This window comes from Vicugna pacos, chromosome 17 (genome assembly GCF_048564905.1).
Source record: "Vicugna pacos chromosome 17, VicPac4, whole genome shotgun sequence".
In the NCBI taxonomy this organism is placed as follows: domain Eukaryota; kingdom Metazoa; phylum Chordata; class Mammalia; order Artiodactyla; family Camelidae; genus Vicugna; species Vicugna pacos.
In genome coordinates this window covers 16,710,813-16,724,865 of record NC_133003.1, presented here as the reverse complement: position 1 = coordinate 16,724,865, position 14,053 = coordinate 16,710,813, and the positions used below count along the sequence as shown (strand labels likewise).

The 14,053-nt window shown below is 49.8% G+C and overlaps 1 long non-coding RNA gene across 3 annotated transcripts; it reads left to right on the top strand.

Annotated features, from left to right (window-relative positions):
• The first annotated feature begins 4,410 nt into the window (after positions 1-4,410).
• On the top strand, positions 4,411-13,411 carry LOC140686731 (uncharacterized). 3 transcript variants are annotated; one of them, XR_012060588.1, is made up of 4 exons: positions 4,411-4,629; positions 7,040-7,178; positions 8,658-11,054; positions 11,434-13,411. It is a non-coding gene; the product is annotated as an uncharacterized lncRNA (long non-coding RNA). The 3 variants fall into 3 exon arrangements; XR_012060587.1 differs by having other exon boundaries at positions 7,040-8,770; positions 9,213-11,054; XR_012060586.1 differs by having other exon boundaries at positions 7,040-11,054.
• Positions 13,412-14,053: the final 642 nt, after the last annotated feature.

Genomic DNA, 14,053 nt, shown 5'->3' with positions numbered 1-14,053 from the left:
TAGGGAGTCCCTGCGCTACCTCCTCCAGTCCCAGTCAGTCCTCAGTCACTAGGTACTGACAGGACTTCATCTCCTCCGACCACATCTCTGGGAGTCTCGAGACCCCAACAGGCCTCATCCTTCCCTGCTTGGCTCACGACGTTTCCAAGAGCCTGGCTGAGATTTCCAACCCCCGCACGGCCCCTCAGCCCCACCTCAGGGCGCTCATCATGTCCCTCTTCAGAGCCGCCTCCTCCGGGAGGCCTCCCCACTAACCTCCCCCATTTTGCACTTCTGCTCCTCGGAGGGCTGATGCCGGCAGGCCCGACTACGAGACAGTACATGTCACTTCACATCGCCCAGGCTGAGGGCTGCTGCCTGCGTAGGGCTCTGGGCTGCAAGTAACCCAGAGTAGGGTGGGGCGCATTGTTTGATCCATTTTCAATCGCCCCAGCTAATCCCTCGCGCCGGAGAGGCCAGGCGAGGAGGAGCTAGAGCGCGAGTGAGGCCCAACTGTGGGTTCTTTGGCGCCTCCCCTGAGGCCTGGCGACCAGGCAAGGCTCCGGGACCCTTCACGACTGGGGCGCAGGGGGCGGGGTAGTGTCGTGCTTCAAGGAGGCTAGCGCGTCCGCGCCCTCGCGCGTCTAGGCGGGAGCGCCTCGGGAGGGAGGGAGGGAGGGCTGAAGTTCCAGCGCCCCCACGCGGAGAGGGAAGGTCTATTCCCAGCGCGCGGGCCCAGACCCGCGTATCCAACCTAAAACCTACCAGAGCCCTCCTCCTCCCGCCTTCCCTATTTTACAGCCTGGGAAACTGAGGTACAGAGAAAGGCCCGGACCCGGGACGCCTGCCTCGGAGACCTCGCTTCCAAGGCTCGGCGGATGACATCGGGCCCAACCCGCCTCCACTGTGCGTCCTCAGGGATCGGTTTATTCGTCCTCAGAATGAAGCGGTGGTTCACGGGCGATGCGGCGCGGAAGTCTTCTTGTAGACCGAATGCAGGTGGCTGCCTTGCCCTCTTTTCGAGAGCTGGAGACGGTGCAGTCGAGGCTGGAGGTAGCGGTGGTGGCGGCAGAGTAGGGTGGTTGATGGGTGACTGTGATGGGGGTGGGGGAGGGCGGTGTTCAGTTGGAGAGGCGGGGAGGGCTGCGTGTTCCTAGGCGCCTGCGGAATGTGTGGCTGACTGAAGGCGGTCCTACCGCAGGCGCTGGCTGACCAGCAGGTGCGTCAGAGTTCCCTGTGGACCCACAGGGTTTTCTTCCCTACGGGGTGGGGAACTCGGGCCCCTGACCTTCTCGGGTAAGGTGGAGTTATGGAGAGACAAGGAAAAGCCAGGAAGGAATGAGCGCCTAGCCCTCCTCGATTTCGGCTTATTTGAGGTGTTAGCATTTGCTTTCTACTCTCTCTTCCTCCCACCTCCCATTCCTTCTTCCCTTCCACCCTCCTCTCCTCCCTCCCTCCCTCCCTCTCTACTCTTTTTTCCTCTCTCTTCCCTCCCTCACACATTCATTAATAGTTTGCTGTGTGCCAGACTCTGGTGCTGTGCACTGGGGCACAGACATGGATAAGACAATGGCACCTCTTGCCTGACGAAGACCTGGGGAACTGTTGTACTCCCCCAGATTTCCACCTACTTCCAGATATGATCTGTGAGGCTGGATATAAGCCCTCTCCCAGACAGGAGAACTGTGAAGATGCCTTTGCCCTGGCCATTCTGGGGTTTGGACTCAACTCCTCAGGGGAGGAAGTGTTTGAAGAATCACCAGCCATCTCCTCAGCCATTCCCACTTCTGGAGGCCAGGTTAGTCTCAGGAGCCAGAGGTCCTTGCCTCTGCTGTACCCTGCCAGGACTTGTTCTCAGGCCTCAGTTCTCTAGCAGGGCAGTGGAATTTTGTCCAGACCCAGGTGTGCTAGGTGTGAATGGGCTTTGACTCTTATGAACCCTTGCCCACTCTACGCGCACATGCACACACATGCAGGCACACACCACCTGACCAGCCAGCTGCAGAATGCTGAAATCCCACCATTAAAGCTTGTCCTTTGGCCTGTTGAAGTTCTGCTCTCTCTGAGGACAGGGCACATAAGAGTGCATTGAGGGGGTCAGGATTGAGGAAAAAGAGGGAGCCAGACCCTACTTTGCCAAGTGAACCTTGGCCAGGCCCAGCAGGTGGCAGAAGAGGGAGGGGTGGGAAGCTTAAGGCACCCAGCTGGGGTGGCTGCATCTCCTCTTGTTCTGGAGGGTGTCCACAAGAAACTTCCTCCTTAGCTTGAGGGCTATGTGGGTAGGCAGGAGGCAGTGAGAGCGATTGGCTGGGCCTCTGGATGCCCTTGCAGTCCCCAGGATCCCAGGAAGGAAGCCGGTGCCCAAGGATAGCTTCCGTGTACAGTCTTTGCAATGAAAATTACATCTTTGTTCAGAACTGTTCTCCTGGGGGACCCACCCTTCTTTACCTATCAAAAGGCACAAAACAACTTCAGAAGTAAAAGAAGGAGCAGGAAAAAGAAAATAGGAAAAACAAACAAAAACCTGAAAAATTCAACCAAGGCTCAATCTGACTATGCTTTGACCAGTTGTTCCCACGTGTCCAGTCCTGTGTCCTCAGGCACTGCCGGGGCTCACCCATGGGCCCATTCCTGGGGAGTCCTGTGGGATCTGATTTAAAAAAAAAGCCATCCTTTCACCTGTCTGATGATCTGGGAAGGCTTCTAGGGTAGGGGAGTTGGGGGGGTGGTGTGGGTGGAGACAGACTACCTGAGGGGGTGAGAAGCAATGACTTGGATCTCTGTTTCTCATCCCCCCACCATGTCCAAAGCCCGAGACCCTCTGGAGTGGCCTTTGCCTCACCAGTCCAGTTTTGGGGAGGGAGCCACAGCCACCCCCTGCTCTTTGTTCCCCCATGTCCTGTTGCATGGACTCCTCCCAGGGGTTTTCTGTTCTGAGGTCTCTCCTCCTGGATCCCTGGAACCAGTCCCCTGTCTCTGTCCCAAGCCCCAACTCCCTTCTGGATACGAGAATCAGAGGGGTGCAGAAAGTGGGGGGGGGGGGGAGAGAGGCAGTCACTTGCCTTCCCCCGTGATGACAGGCGCGGCAGGAAAGAATCTGCAGTTACTCATTTGGAGCCTGCCTGGCTTCCTGGCTGCCTGCCTCTTCCCTGAAGTGGGTGCCTCTCTTGCCTTCCCCAGTCCTTCATTCACCTCCCTGAGTCATGCATTCACTGCTTCAAGGCTTCCAGCTCAGGAACTCAATGTTGGTAAGGTCTGCTGTGGAGTGGAAGGGTAGCTGGGGACCCTACCATGGTCTTGGCCTGCATGGTAGAGGCCAGGGACCTGGCCTGGGGAGTCACTGTTCCAGGACTCCTCTTCCAGAGCCATCCACATTGCTGCGTGGATGCAGGCAAGCTTTGCCTTTTCTGGGTTTCTGAGTAGAAGGGACCTACACCTTTGGTCTTTATCCGTTGAGTAAGGCTGGCAGCTCCAGGGATGTGAAGTGCTCACCACCTCCCTAGGCCTCTCCTTCTTTGGGTCCAGTTCTTCTTGTGAGAAGATGCTTCTTAACTCCAAGCTGTGGTTTGGTGGTGGCGGGGTGGGGGTGGCAGGAGAGTCCCATTGCTTAAAGAAGCAGCATTCCCTTCATCTCTCTGTAACAGCTTTGCAGTGAATAGCATCCTTTCACCCGTCACATTTCACCACCTACACTGGCCTGGCCCTGTGGCGAGTGCTGGGGATGTCCCAGTGACTTAGACATTGGCTGACCCTCTGGGGCAACCTAGCACTGCTCGAGTGAGTGGGGCTCTGGGGGGAACTTCTAATGGTGCTGCAGATGCATTAGGGAGAAAACAAAGTTCACAGGAGTGCAGGTGATGGAGGGAGAATTGTCCTGACTTGATAGATGGGGAAATGAAGCCCAGGGACCAGTTCTGAAGTGGCCTGCACCATCCCTTGGTCCTGGAGACTGGGTCTTAGAGCTCAGGAGGGAGGGGGCAGAAGGGAGGGGTTTGTGCCAACTGCCAGTGCATCAGTTCAAATCCTCCAGTGAGCAGATGCTAGGATGTAGTTAGGATTCTTGGAAGTTTATTGGATGGCAGGGGGAGCCTGTGAAAGACGAAGGAGGAGAAAGCAGGACTCTGCAAGTTGAACTTCAGACTGTGATGCAGCTCTGACAGAGCCTCTGCTGACCTACTGTGAGCTGCAGAGCAAAGATGGCGCAGAGGTGCCTTGGTAACCCTACCATGCTCAGTCAATGGCTGGGGGCCATCTGGTAAGAGCAGGGCCCAGCTAGTTTTATAGGAGAATTCTATAACCTTTAAGGAACAGATGACTCCTGTGTAATCCAACTGCTCATGCGCAGCAAAGAAGATAGCCTGTTTCCCAAAATATTCTAGGAGGTATCATAATGCTGATATCAAAACAGGGCGAGGATAGCACAAGAAGAGAAACCACATTCCATTTTATGACTTAATGGATAATAATAAATATGTTTATGAATTAATTTAATATATGATTTAATTTAATGTTCAATTAATAGGAATCACACTTGGAACTGCCTGGCAACCCAGCTGCAGAGAAAAACCAGCTGGGTGGGACCACCTGCGCGGGGCTGGGAACCAGGCCAGCAGGAAGCCTGGGAGAAGGAGAGAGGCGGGAGGAGGAGAGGTGAGGAAGGAGAGCTGGAGGGGGAGGGATGAGGCAGGAAGGGAGTGGCGGGGGTGGGTGAAGACAGAAAGTTGGGAGGGAGGAGAGGAATGAGCAAGGCAGGAGGGGAGAGGGTTGAAGGGGAAACGGAATGCTGGAGCAAGGGGAAGTCATTTCTAGCAAGCCCATCCCTGGGCCCTCCCTCCACCTTTTCTTTCTGTCTCAGGTCCTCTTCATTTCATCCCTGACCTGCTCCCCTGCTCACCATAGAAGCTTCCACATCATCTCTGCCTTCTCCCTGGCCCCCCACTCCCAGCAGCCAAGTTGAATATTATTATTCCTGCTCTAGCCTGGCACATGCTGGCCACTTAAGAAAAGCTTCAAAATATACAAAGTAGATAAAATAACATAATGGACTCCCATGTGTCCCCCATCACTTTGTTTCCTCTGTACCCCCACCCTAGTCATGATCATTTTAAATCAAATCACTGATCTATCACTTAATATGTACCGCTAAAGGATAAAGACTCAAAAACAAATGACCCCCACAATACCATTATCACACAACACCATTTTTATACTAACCATCCCCTGCACCTGCCAAAATTCCTTAATAGCATTAAAGTCATTATTTAATTTTCATTCTTTGCCTTATTAATGCTTTTATTTTCTACTTAAATAAGGCTCACACATTATAATTCAATAGATAGTTTCCTTCATCTCTCTGCCTCTCTTTTCCTTGCGAATTCTCTTTGGAAGAAACGGGTTGGTCCTGCCCACTGGCTTCCACAATCAGAGCTTTGATGATTGTGTTCCGTGGTGTTACTTAACCAATTTATCTAAGACTGATTATTTTGAAACACACCTTAAAACATAAGTGAGATGCTTTTCCTTCTTGGGTCAAAGTGCCCACAGGTTGTACGTGAGTCCCCTTTCACCTCCCCTTCACCTCTCCTCTGTTTCCCCCTCTTGCTTCCAGCCACACTGGCCTCCCTTCTCTTCCAGGAACTCATTCCCAGCCCACTCTTGCTCTGTGGTCTTTGCACTGGCTGTTCCCTCTGCTTGGAAATGTTCTTCCCCTAGGTATCAATCACTAGAGCTCCTGACCTCTCTCTTCAAGGCTGACTTCCCTAATGAATGCTGTAAACAGCTCCCTCCCCTCTGACCAAGGGGCTCCCACACCCTGTCTACCTTTTTTCCCCATTGCACATATCACCTTTTAAGGTTCTACGTCCTTTAGTTATTTGTGAACTCACTTTATTAAACTTACTGTCTGTCTCTCCCTGCTAGAACAGGGAGTTCCAGGAGGGCAGGGATTTTCAGGTGTTTTCTTCCCAAATGTATCTCAAATCTCTAGAATGGTGCCTGGCACTCAGTAAGTCCTCCATTTGTATTTATTGAATACACAAAGAAGTGAATGATTCTTCCTAAAACTCGTAGCGGATGCCACCTTCCCTCTGTCCCAGGATTCCAGTGCTGCCCTCTCACAGGCTGGAGAGAAACCCCTCCCCGCCCCTCCTTGCCTGGCCTTGGAGGCTCTTCCCCACCCACACCCAAGCCTGGGCTCTGCCCTGCAGAACATCGCGCTCTTTCCTGCCCCCTGCTGTTGCCTGGGCTGTTCCTCCTTCCGGGAGTGCCATCCTCCACATGTCTCTCAGGGGAGACTTTGTCACGCCTCAGAGCTTGAGTCTATATTGGTAACCCCCTCTAGGAAGACTTTTAGGGCCTCTCCCGGGATGACAGGTCTGCAGTGGGTGTCAGTGACGGTTCGATAAGCAAGAGAAGTGGAGCTCCTCCAGCAAGCCTTTCCTGCTTAGACCTATCTTTGACTCTAGGCCAAGTCTCACCCTTGATCATAGGCTTATCCCTAACCATGACCCCACGCCTCCACTCAGAATGACCCTAGACTGATGCCTGACCCCTGCCTGACCCCAGCCCTTATCTTGGGTCTCGATCCAGACTAACCTTTGATCCTGATCATGAGCCCAAGCCCAGAGTGACCTGTGACCCCAGGATGATACCTAAATTCTCAGCATGGGCCTCAGCCCAGCCTGACTTCTGAACCCAATCCACACTGCCTGCCACCAGGGGTGAGAGTGTGTGGCTGGCTCCCGGCAGGCAGTCCTCGAGCATCTGAGTCCACGGCCCCTAGGGAGGAGGCAGTTCTCACATCTGCCCTCTCCCCATCCCTCTGCTCTGGCTCCCAACCCAGTGGATGCTGCCAACCTCGTAAAAGACTTTGAGGCTGGGCATCAGGGGAGGGAAAGAACTGGCCAGACCAGCCCAGGCCTCTGTTTGCACAGATCTGGGTAAAAATAGCCTCAGCTACGCAAGCCTCTCTCTCTTCCTCCCTATCCTGGACTCCGCCCAGGTCCAAATCACTTGTCAGTTGTTCCTGACCCTAGGCCTTTTCTTGCCTGGGATGGGACAGGGCCCAGAAAGATGGGCGCCAGGACCCAGACATCTTCAGCAACTCTGCTACAGCCCAAGTGGAGCCTGACACCTGCAGCCACTTCTGGGAAGCCGCCCTGGATTGGCTGTTGGCTCTCTTGTGTCATCCATTATATGAGGTAGTGTATCCCCCTCTTAGAGCGTGTAGACATCTCTATCCTCTGCCTTGCAGTGGGAGGCGAGGCAGGGAGGAAACCCAGCTCCTGCCCTGAGAGCACTCAGGGTGGTAGGGGAGATCAGAATCCTCTGGAGGGATGAGTTAGGGTGTGAGTCGGGGCTCTGCAGGCTGGGCTTAGCCTCTCTGGGTGGTGCAGACCAGAGGAGGGGCTCAGTGGGAACAGTGCTCTAAAGGGGATGGAGGATTAGGGAGGAGAGGTCTTGGACTGGTGGTGGAGGAGGAGTGTGTGTGTGTGTGTGTGTGTATGTGTGTGTGTGTATGTGTGTGTGTGAGTATAACCTCTAGCTGTGCAGCTGGAAGGGGGTAGAAGGTAGAAGTCTTGTAGGCTGGCACCAAGACCACATTGGAGAGCAATTGAACACTACCAGTGGACCATGAGAAGGGGTCCCGCCCCAGGAAAGTACACAGCTGTGTGTGTTAAAGAAATGTCTCATGCCTTGTCTCAGGGAAACTTATGGGGAAGCTTGGGCCTGAGGATCCCTTAATCTGGGGCTAGAGTAGGGCTGGGGTTGTGGCTTCCCCTCCATATGGCTAGGCTGTGTGTTTTATCATAGCCAGGTCTATGCTTTAGCCTGGCACATGCTGGCCACTCAGCTATTGGAGTCTTTTCTTTAGTCCTCCTGATGTCAGTGTGAAAAAACATTCTGTAGAATGCATCCATCATCATCCAGTGCCCTTTGGGTAATACTCTCTTGATTGTTTGGGTGGAAACCACAGCTCCCCTACTCTTGGCCCACGTGATTCAGTGGTTGGGTAGGGCTCAGCCTCTGCTCTGGCTTCCCTCCTGGGCACTTACTTGCCCCAGGCCTGGCCAGTGAGAGCCTTGCTGATGGTCACATGCTTCAAGCTGAGCCAATGCGGATCAGCCTGGGAACTTTTACCAGAACTCTGGGAAAGAAGTGTGCTTTTCTGCTAGTAAGCTGGAAACATATACGCCTGCTGCTGTTGTGGCCACACTGACGTGCTGGAGATGGTGAGAGATGTATCTGATGATATTATTTGAGTCCCTGAATCCAGCTGCACCTAAAGCCAGTTTACCCATGGATTTTTCAGTTTCTGAGATATAACTCCCTTCTTGGCTTAAGCTAGTGTACGCTGGCTTTCTGTCACATGAAACAGAAAGAGTTCTAATACTGCAACCTGCCCACTCCCCACCCTGCCCCCCAGGGCCTGAGCTGTTCGGGAGAGGGGAGTGTAAGAGTCCACCTTGGGGAGTAGTGGGAAAGGGCCTGTGGCTTGTTTTAGCTGTATGACAGAGAGAGGCATTTCCTTTGAATCTCCCCGTTGGCCTCTGCTCCTGGCCTGGGAGTCTCTCCTGAACCTGGTGCTTTTTCTTTTTCTGTAATAAGATGCTCTGCTCCAACTCTGTAGAGTGAGTGGGGTCAGTGTGGTTCCCCCTGCTTCTCCCACTGTCTTGCAGGATGTGCCGTGCTTTCCCAGGGAGGAGGGTCTGGAGCTGGCCCTCTGTGCCTCCTCTCACCCAGTCCCACAAAACTGCCACCTCCCACGTCAGATGCCAGTCACCAAGCCCAGGTTGTTACCTGTGCTCCTGACGGATTGGCTATAAATCTGAGTGAGGTTCCCAAGACCCCCTCCTTAGGTTTGGTTAATTTGTTAGAGTGGCTCACAGAACTCAGGGAAATGCTTCTTTATATTTACTGGTTTATTAAAGAATATGGAAAATGATTCAGATGAACAGCCAGATGAAGAGATTCGTAGGGGAAGGTCTGGGAGGGTCCCGAGTGCAGGAGCTTCTGTCCCCGTGGAGGTGGGATACTTAACCCTCCTGGTATGTGAATGTGTTCCCCAACCTGGAAGCTCTCTGCACCCTGAGCTTTGGGGATTTTTATGGAGGCTTCATCATGTAGGCATGATTGATCATTAAGTTCATTTCCAGCCTGTGTCTCTTCTCAAGAGAATGGGTGGTGGTGGGGCTGAAAATTTTAAGCTTCTAATCATGATTTGGTCTTTCTAGTGTCCAGCCCCATCCAGGAGCCATGCAGGAGCCCACCAGACTCGCCTTATTAGAACAAGAGATGCTCCTATCACCAGGAAATTTTAAGAGTTTTAATACCTGTGGCAGGAACTGGGGTCAAAGACCAAATATGAGAACAAAAGATGTTGCTAATGCTCTTATCACTTAGGAAATTACAAGAGTTTTAGGAGCCCTGTGTTAGGAACCAGGGATGAAGACCAAATGAGCATGTCTTATTATAAATCACAGTATCACAGGCAGGAACTTGGGTGCAGATAGTTTACTTAGGTGATCTTAGGGGGCTGGAGTTGGGGGGCGGGGAGTGTGCTATCAAGGTCTCTGCTTTAGGGGAAGGGGGGTCAACTCAGCTAGGACCTCAGAAGTCCTCCCAGAGCGGTCCATGATGGGGCGGGAAGCTGGGGCATTTCTCTACAGGTGCCACTCTGGGAAATGAACTCCCCTACCTGCACTCTCAGCCCCTCATCACTTGGCCTCATGGTTTCAGAGATAGCTCTGAGACAGGCAAAGGGAGAGATCTAGGTACTCTTGAAGTGGGGTGCTGAGAGCCTGCCTGGAACTCTACACCACAGTTGTGGCTGTAATTGGAAGAAGGACCACCAAGCATCTGCTGTGGAAGAAGTAGAGAACAGATTAGAGAAACAGTTGGGAAACTGAAGGCTTCCCTGTGAGCTGCTGGCCATCACTTAAAACCGCAATCCAGGGGGCCGCTCAGGCCCACCGTTTCTACTCAGTCTTACCAGGAACTCTCCTCTGCCAAGCTCCAGGCTGAGCACAATGGAAGCATTCAGAAGTTGAAGTCATAAATATAAGTTAAAAAAGAAACAGAAAGAAGAAAAGATGAAATAAAGCCCGTTGCTAGTCTGGCTGCCCACCCCCGGCCCAGAATACCCCTTTCTAAGACTTCATGGCCCACCTCTGCAAGAGTTGAATGAGGACCTCTCCTGACTGGAGGTCACTCCTTCCCTCTTCTCTGGGAGTCTCTCCAAAGCAGGGGTTTGGATTTTTTTTTTTTTTAAGTGCCATGGACCTTCTGGTGAAGCCTGTGGACTCTGGTGAGGTTGATTTGGGGGGGAGGGGAATTGGGTTTGTTTTTTGTTTATTAATGGAGGCACTGGAGATTGAACCCAGGACCTCATGCATGCTAAGCACACACTGTATCACTGAGTTACACCTCCTTCCCCAAGGCTGATGTTTTTAAATGCTTAAGAAAAAATAAAGGATTGCAAAGGATATCAATTGAAATACAACTACCAAAATATTAAAAGCAAGTGTGTCAGAGTTATACATGTATTTCTTTCTTTGTGTATCAAATAACAAAATCCAGTGTCATGCTGAAAAAAAGATGGTGATCTGAAAGCAGTGATGAGAGTAAATGACATTTTGAGACATCTCCACCAATGGGAATGTGAGATGAAAATATCTGGCATTTCTGTTGGTGACGAATCACAGTTCCTTATGTTTGCTTTCATGATGGAAGAAAATGCTATATGTCAGTTAAAAGCTAATCGGAATAAAGTTGCAGTTTTTCTCCCACCTAAGTACATGGACCCTCAGATCCGTTTTTATGTATTCCTTTCAGGGGGTGGGGTGGGTCAGTGGATCCAGGGCTAAGATGCTGTGTTCTATAGGGAACCTTAAAACCTTAATCGAGCTGTTGTCTTCTCAGACTCCCTGGCTCCAGCTGGAGATCCTCTCCCTGCCTGGGCTGGTTGCTATTAAGCCAGTGAAGTCAGAAGAAATGCCAGTATGTATGTGCATTTGGACCCTGGGGACAGGAGGGCCACTCCAACCTCAAGACATCATGACCCCTATGGCTTCCAGGTGAGGTCAAACCTGAATCAGACTTAGCCACAGCCGTGGGCAGCTCAGTCAAGGAGGGAAGGGAACACGCAGATAGTGCTAGTATAGGAAACAAAATGTCGGGGCCACCAGAGTGCTGGGCAGCCTTAGAGAAGGGAGAAAGCATCTCTGTTGGGATTCAGGAAAGTGTCTTGGACAGGGTAGCCTGTGAAAGTCAAATGGGATGTGCAAGGCGGTGCCCCCAGCAGGAGGCACTGGGGCTGTGGCTGGAGGGTTGGGTCGGGGTAGGATGGGAGTGAAAGGAGGAGGCACAGCTGGGTACACGAACACAGACCTAGGCAGGCACGTGGCTTCCCGCCACCCCTCCACAGTGCTGAGCCCTTGGGCACTTCCTCTCTAGGAGGCCACCGGGAAAGCCGTCCAGCCACCGGTACACTTCTTGGTTTTCAGGCAGCTCAACCTAGAAGTGCCAGCTTCTCAAGCCGAAAGCCAGGCACTCAAGCTGAAAGCCACTGCCCTCACCAGCAAGTGTGGGATCAGCTGCTTTAAGGCTCAGAGCCCGGATATCTTAGAGGTTTGTAAATCACTAGATTAAAAGAATAATTGCTGCATTTGCTCTAAGCCTGGCCCATCCCTGTATTGTTTCACTTCTAGTGGGGGCTGTGGAAGCCGCTGGGATAGCTCGATGGGACCCAAGGCAAGTCTGAGCCTCAAGAGAGGTGACTGGAGGCCCAGCCTCCCTCAGCCCCACTGCACCCTGAGAGGAGGCAGAACAGGCTATAGTACTGAGGAGCAGAAATGGGAGGTGGCAAGGCTCAAGGGCTAGACTGGATCACTTCTATCCAGCCCTGCCCCCAGAGATGCTCACTGGCCTAGGTGGCTATTTTTCAGCTTTTCAGCTCTGCCCCTTGGTCCTCCACTCCCCGGTTCATCCTCAAATACCTGATTCTGGCTTCCCCCTCTGACTCCTTCATCCTCCCTCCACAAGCTCACCCAGCCTCTAAGTCTCCCCACAGCCCGGCTCCCTGACTCCTTACTGCCTCGTTGGAGGCAGCTGAGGATGTGGTGTTGTGACTAGTTTTTACTTTAGTCACTTTTTTGCCTGTGGATGTCAAATTGCTCCAGCATTATTTGTTGAATGATTTATTTCTTTCTCTATTGAATTTCTTTTGCACCTTTGTCAAAAATCAGTTGGACTTATGTGTATGGGTCTATTTCTGGATTCTCTATTCTGTTCCTTTGATCTGTATGTTCACTGTCTCTAATGCCACACTGCCTTGATTACTGTATTAAGCCTTGCCATTGGGTACAGTGATGCCTCCTTCTTTGTTCTTCTTTTTCAAAATTATTTTAGCTATTCTAAGTCCTGTGCTTTTCCATATAAATTTTAGAATAAATTTGTCTATGTCTATAGAACACTTGCTGGGAATTTTGATAGGAATTATATTAAACCTGTTTATTATGTTAAATTTTCCATTTCTGAACACAGTATGTCTATTTATTTATTTAGAACTTCTTTAATTTCTTTCGTCAGCATTTAATAATTTTCAGGAAATGTCTTTTACATGTTTTATTAGAGCTGTAAGTATTTTGTTTTCTTTGGGATGATTGTAAAGGGTATTATATTTCAAATTTCGGTTTCTACATATTCATTTTAGGATAGAGACATGCATTTGATTTTTGTTTATTGATCTTATGTCCTGTGACCCTGCTTAACTCGCTTATTAGTTTTTTGGTAGATTGTTTGGGATTTTCTACAAAGACAATCACATCATTGGAAATAGGACCAGTTTTATTTCTTCCTTTCTTCCTATATGCTTTAAAATTTTTTAAGTTAACATATATTCAGTTACAGTGTGTCAATTTCTGGTCAATGTCCCAGTCATGCATATACATACATACATTTTCATATTTTGTTTTCATTAAAGGTCATTACAAGATATTAAACATAAGGTTGAGGAAGTTCTTGCTTCCTAGTTTTCTGAGAGTTTTTTCATGAATGGGTGTTGGATTTTGTCAAATGCTTTTTCTATGTCAGTTGTCACAATCTGATGATTTTTTTCTTTAGCTGATTGATATAGTGGAGTATTGATTTTGAATGTTGAAATAAATTTACATATTTGGAATCAATCACAGTTGGCCTTAGAGCATAATTATTTTTGTGCATTGCTGGATTCAATTTTCTAATATTTTGTAGAGGATTTTTGTGCTCATGAGAGATACTGGTTTGTAGTTTTCTTGTGATGTCTTTGGTTTTTATATCAGGGTAATACTAGCTTCATAAAATAAACTGGGACATAGTCCCTCCTCTTCTGTTTTCTGGAAGAAATTATGTAAAATTGTTGTTAATTTTTAATAAATATTTGCTGGAACTCTCCAGTGAAACCATCTGGGCCTGGATGTTTCTTTTTTAGGAGCTTTTAAATTACAAATTCAATTTCTTTAATGATTGTAAGACTTTTTCTATTATGCATTTCATCTTGGTTGGGATTTGGTAGTTTGTGGTTTTATGTCTGTGTGTGTTTATATTTCTGGATTGGAAGCTTCTGCAATACCCCGCCCAGGACATGTGAGAGGAAAGGAGGAAGCCCAGGGGACTCATTATGATGTCATTCCTTAAATCCAGAGGGCTATCAACAGTATTTTTTCCATCTTTCAGTATCTTCTTATACTTGTTTGTTGTATTATGTCCAAGGATTTTTCATCATATGAGGGAGGACCAGGGAGAATGGGACAATTCCACTTTGGTGAAAGTGGAAAACTTGTTTTGAAGCAAAGCAGTATTAGTGCAAACAAGCTCAGTCTCTTATTGTTTCATAAAATAATTGGTGAGGGACACCAGCATTACTTGAGCAAAATTGGAAAAATCCTCTTGACTACACTCATGAATCTTAGCAGTATATGTGAAAACAAGTTCAGATTCACTCATGATTCTAAAAAGAAACTTCTTTTTTTTCTTAGAACAAACAAGATATATCCTTACAGTATTTGTGAAAGCTAGATCCAAGTCTCATACTGTT